The sequence below is a fragment of the Melanerpes formicivorus genome, unplaced genomic scaffold, assembly GCF_026170545.1.
Source record: "Melanerpes formicivorus ecotype bairdi unplaced genomic scaffold, bMelFor1.0.p_v2 SCAF_40, whole genome shotgun sequence".
Taxonomy (NCBI): Eukaryota; Metazoa; Chordata; class Aves; order Piciformes; family Picidae; genus Melanerpes; species Melanerpes formicivorus.
In genome coordinates, this window is record NW_027142392.1 from 2,803,248 (window position 1) to 2,809,630 (window position 6,383).

Here is a 6,383-nt window from a genome sequence, read left to right on the forward strand (position 1 = left end):
TTTCCCTCAAGGACATGCTGACAATAACAGCAGTATCTCTGATCCACGTATGGCCACATTACATGGCTGTAAGACCTTGTGGCAGTTACGACAGGCAATGGGGGCTAAGCAAGAGCAGGCACACTTATGCTTAGTTCTCCTTCCTGGTACTAAGTACACATTTTGCTCACACTACAAATTTGCATAGCCTCAGGTATTGTTCTTCTGCACTACTCTGGGCTTGCAAAAAGCTGCTTTGCCACTGGCTTGGGTTCAGAGAATTTGGACAAGTCAGTTTGGGCCCATGCTGGCAACACAGTCTAATCGCTGCGTACAGCTGCGTAAAGGAGTTCATTTCACTGGCAAGCATGGAAAACTACTGCTAGACCTGCCAATCAGGGACACTTCATCAAAACTAATTTCAACTCTAAGCTCTGTCACTGAGTATTTTGTAAGCCCATTATTTTCAGGCCAGCTCTAAAATACTACAGCAGAAATTCCAGAAAGCCCAGAAATGTCTGCAACATTTTTTACCTGTCAATGAAATGCTTCTTAGCAAAGCCGACAATGTCTTGACTGAACCAACTCCCAAAGAAATCTGGTAGATCTCTCTGCTTATTTGGATGCACAAAGCTCCACAGCAATACTGGTGCATCTCTGAAATAGCTGATGGCAAGCCATGCTTATTTACTTGTTCAGGTCTACAGGTTCAAATTGCCTCAGTTCACTTACTTGGAACTAATGCCATTATAAATGTTTGTAAATGTCAGAGATTATCCTCTTGGTTGATTTTATATTACTTACTCTTCAGTGCTTTAAAATGATCCAAGTGCTGCCCTATTTAAAAGTATACTTTCCCCAAATACATGCAAATGCACCAAATGCAAGAGTTTCCTATTGTTGTGAAGTTCCTTGAATGGCAGGGGGAAGTGGGGGGTAGGGAAATCACTGTTCTGCTTCCACAATTCAAGCTACATTCTATTTCCATTGCATTTATTTAGAAAAACAAAACCAAAACAAACACACACAAAAAAAACCCCACCCACCCAAAACAAAACCATCTGCAATACGTAATAACTTCAGATTGCAGATCTGGAAATGTTAAACTTCTTACCTATGTATCAGGAAAGAGGCAATAATTACATGTATAACTTGTAGCATTCACTGAGATTTACTGCAATTTAGTCTCTCTTCCCCAGAATTATCAAGAGAGGAAGATACAGATAGCCAGCATTTGCTTTGAAAAGAAACACTGACCCCACTATTTCATCTCCCTTCTACAAGAATACTTAGAAAGGGAAGGCTTATGAAAATTAATACAGAAGTTACACAAAAAGTAGTTCAGGTCAGGCAACAATACAATCAGACTTGTCACAAACAACACTTAACCATCACTTAATGGCTTCAGACTTATTTATGTCTGAATTTTAGGTACACTTATATTATGCTTTGCTTCAAATGTGAAGCATAGGGCAAGACCTGTCAAAAGACACAAATCCAAACCTTACTTCAAACACTAACAATTACACAGTTCTGTACTTAGAATCAGCATGAGCCTCAATACTTAAGAGGATGGGAGTGTCCCCCGAGGTATAACAAAGGGAATTGCTACCTTCAAAATGTGTGCATTTTTCTGTTTCTCCTTCCTTTTATACTCTTAAAAAAACATAGTAGCATTTGCTTCTCACCTAACAATCAAAAATTGACACAATTTTAAATACCAAGTAAATCACCACAGCACAACAATCCAATTTTTTAAATCCTAAAATAACATGTGAAATAATCTAACCAGCAGCAGATGTGTTTTTCTGACAGATCACTTCCAGAAAATCAGCAAAAAGTAGAACAGGAACAAAGGAACAGAGAAATGAGTTTGAAAGAGCACTTGTAGAACAGCACTTCTGCCATTTTCAGTGGTCAAGAGCATGCATGAATGTTTGGATTTATCAGCCAAGGACTAATGGTGGTGATCTGATGGAATGAGTCCAGAGAAGGGCAACAAAGTTGGTGAGGGGTTTGGAACATGAGTGTTATGAGGAAAGACTGAGGGAGCTGGAATTGCTTAGCCTGGAGAAGAGGAGACTCAGGGGTGACCTTATCACTCTCTACAACTACCTGAAGGGAGGTTGTAGACAGGCAGATGATGGTCTCTTCTCCCAGGCAGCCAGTACCAGAACAAGAGGACACAGTCTCAGGCTGCGCCAGGGGAGGTTTAGGTTGGATGTTAGGAAGAAGTTCTATACAGAGAGAGTGATTGCCCATTGGAATGGGCTGCCCGAGGAGGTGGTGGAGTCACCATCATTGGAGGTGTTCAGGAGGAGACTTGATGGGGTGCTTGGTGCCATGGGTTAGTTGTTTAGGTGGATTGGATTGGTTGAAGGGTTGGACGCAATGATCTTGAAGGTCTCTTCCAACCTGGTTTATTCTATTATTCTATTATATATGCTAGTATAGCTAACTCCCTTCTAAAACACAGCTTATACTGTGACAGCAAAGAACTCTTTTTCCAGTACAGTATTCTTTTTCCTTGGAAGATGTGAGGGATCCACCAGAAAACCTAAGTGATGACAGAAAGCAGTACTTTTGACATCCAAATTATACATATAGAAGACACAAAATAAAGTCTCTATTGTCACCTCATGAATGAACGAGAACATGAGGCTTTTTACATGCTGGATGAGTTCATAATGTCTCCCTTATGGTTTATTTGAACTTTTCCAGAGGAGAAGAATGATTTGCCTGGCCACATTTTATTACCTATGGCACCGATTAGAAGGAATCTTCCTTCCTCCCTCAGACATATTGCAGGGCTCTGCCAGCCTCTCCTGCACATCCCTCTTTGGCGGGAGTCTTTCTTCAAGAATGGCAAAGGTGACCCCATGTAGATGAGAGATGAGATGCAACAAAAAACCCTTAAGCATCATTAGCTATGGAGATCACTCTGGTTTAGGCAAACTACTAAAGAGGAGTGAGCAGTCTGCTGGAATGTTCAATATACTCGCACCAAATGTAAGCACGAATTAGGAGTACATGTGAGCAGTGCACAGTGCAGGGTCAGCACAAACATACACCAGGTCAAAACACCTTCCTGAAGTCATGGAAAAGCACCTTCCCCGTTTGTATCTCTGAACAGGAATTGTTCTACAGAGACAATGACTGATGTTAAGAACTTTCCTAGGGCCACTAGATTCAACATATTATGTAAATGGCAGCATTCATAACTTTTCCCCATCTAAAATGTAATTATAACTCCTCTCTGTGATATAGCAACAGACAATCCTTCTCTGCAAGGAGATGATCCTAATCAGGTTAACCTGAATTTTGACATTGATTTGCATAGGAAGAATATTTGGACCCTGACTACTTATGCATAAAACAGCAGTTACCTGCCTCTAAGACATTTCCTACATTGGAACTAATCTGTCACCTTGCATGACTCTCCCAGCTTCCAAATTGAGCTTCAGAAGTGGTCTGATTTTCACATTGCTGTTCCTAAGTCAGCAGCTATTACCCATAACTAATATAATATGACAACGCTCCTCAATGTCCCACTCTTGAAATGCCCTTAGTAATTGCCATCATTCAGTATTTAGAATTATGCATGCTGGGAAAATGTAGTTCCTCAGTACAGTGTCTGTTAATGCACAGAGGTTCATCTCAGAACTTTATTCCTGAGCTCTCAGAGGTCATTGGAGCTCTCTAAATCTAAGTGCTTCAAAACTAACACATTTCAAAACTACGTGGTTTCTCCACAGAGAATATTCTGGCAAATATGATCAAATTCTCTTTTGTTTGGCTGCTATCAGTAAAAACAGATCAGGTTCAGTTCCCATTGCTTAAGCCACTCAGGTATGCAAACATCCCACTAGAGTTACTCTGGAGCTCTGCAGCTAACTTTGCCAATGCCACTCTAGCTTACATGAGAGGAATTATGACAAATAATGGCATATAATTGCCACTTCTGCTCTTCAAGGTCTGTTATCCTGCTGACCTGGTCTTTGCTTCCCAGTGTCAGAGAGCAGTCCAGAAGAGAAGGGCTTTGGGGGTGCTGAGAAGCTGAACATAAGCCAACAATGTGCACTGGCTGCCCAGAAAGTCAACCATGTCCTAGGCTGCATCAAAAGCAGCATGGCTAGGAGGACAAGGGAAGGGATTCTCCCGGTTTACTCCACTCTGGGGAGACTCCAATTGGATTCCTGTGGCCAGCTCTCAAGACCTCAGCACAAGATGGACATGGATCTGTTAGAGCACATCCAGGAGAGGGCCATGAAGATAACCCAAGGGCTGGAGCACTTCTATGAAGACAGGCTGAGTGAGTTGAGATTGTTCAGCCTGGAGAAGAAAAGGCTCTGGGAAGACCTTATTGCAGCCTTTCAGTACTTAAAGGGGGCTATAGGAGAGCTGGAGAAGGTCACATTGCAAGGTTACATAGTTACAGGACAAGCAGTAATGGCTTCAAACTGGAATAAGCTCCACTGAGATTTGACATCATGAAAAAATTGTTCCTAATGAGGGTGGTGAGGCACTGGAACAGGCTGCCTAGAGAAGCTGTGGAGGCTCCAAGCCTGGAAGTATTCAAAGGCAGGTTGGATGGGTCCTTGAGCAACCTGGTCTAGCAGGTGGTGTCCCAGTCCATAGCCGGGGTCTGGGAGCAGATGATCTTCAAGGTCCTTTCCAATTAAAACCATTCTATGATTCTGTTATGAAAGAATATTTCATAGAGTTACAGTCTTCTGTACTAGTCCATTAATATTCTATTTCCCACTGGACTTAAGTGCAAGGAGCCTGGTTTTACTTCCCTTTCTCACATAAAATAGCACTTTGTCACATAAACTGATCCACTGAATCTAGCAGCACTTGCACCATGTATTACATGAAACTGAGTCAAATTGGGTGCAAATACAAATGTGAGATCAAAATCAGGCCCACTCCACACACATTTCTATGGGTGCAGACTGCAAACCCCTTAGCAAGGTGCCCTGTGTGAATGATGGAGACATAGATGGTGCTCCTGTGCACACAAGACAGACAATGACTGACTGAATGGGTGTATATGACAAAAAAAAAAAGCATGTGTAAAAGCAACAGAACAGTGCTCTGCTTCAAATGGCCAACCACAGATCCCAGCTCAGAAGAGGGGAAAAGTATAATGTCCTACAACAGCAGCAAATGTAGCCCTTAGACCACCTGTGGGAGTCCCTGAGGCCACAGGAACTTTCCCAGTGCTTTCTATCACAAACTTTATTGAAAGTCATATTGGTCACTCATAAATGTTGAGATGTGACAGGAGCCCAAAGAGCCACAGCTCAATGCTTAAGAAGAGAGGACTAGCTTTGAAGAAGATTAACTCATATTCTATCAATGATAAGCAGCATTTATTTAGAATAGAATAAACCAGGTTGGAAGAGACCTTCAAGATCATTGTGTCCAACCTATCATCCAATACCACTTAATCAACTAACCCATGCAGGTCAAGGCAAAAGAGGTAAACATGACCCAAGTACGAGGCAGAAACATAAAAATGCCTTTGGGCAAGCTTCTCTTCTCTTGCCTTCATCTCATCTGATTTCTCAACATCTTGAGGTATGAGAATGCATTAACACAAGCAATATTTTTGTCTCTACCCTGAAATCTTGAGACTGTGACTTGGTCAGTCATCTGAGTGATCAGCTCACCATCCCTAGACCATTCAATATTTGAGAGGGTGTTATTTTATCAGCGCTAAGAAGCACTGAAGTCTCCTTTCATCGCAGAGAATTTCTGAGAGGAGAAGTCTTTTTGGTCTGCAGACAACAGGAAGAAAAGAACCTGAAGAAATCTTCACAGATTAATAAAAAGGAAGCCAGTCAATATCCAGGTATTTGACTGGAGCTGTTTTTACTGCCATTGTCCTTGAAAGCATCCTCTGCATAGGAAGAAAAAAAAATGTAGGTGGTGTTTAGTTGTATTAAATGCAAATATATATATATCTATATCTATATATATATCTCAGTGTCTTTACTCTTCATTACACTATGGGTTTTTTTTATATTCTCCAAAGGGAATAATTTAATGGACTCAAACAGGCAGAAGTAAGTTAAATAGGAACAGAAGAGAATTTTGTCAGAAGTGACATGGACCCATCTATATCACAGTGCCTCTTTCCTTTTCAGCATGTTCATCTAGCTAAGGATCAGGGTAATTTTGGTTTTCTTTACTAACTCTTAAAAATGAAAGCAACAAAAACTCCATTAGGGAAAAAGAGACATTTTTGAGAGGATAGTTGATTGGAAGGATAGCCAGTGATGACAGAGGATGTCATCAAGTGCAGAAGAGTTTTAAGCTAAACCCCCAAGCAAGCAGAATTATGTTGTCAAATGGGGATAAATTTAGAATGAGACTAGCAGTAAACAAAAAAACAACTC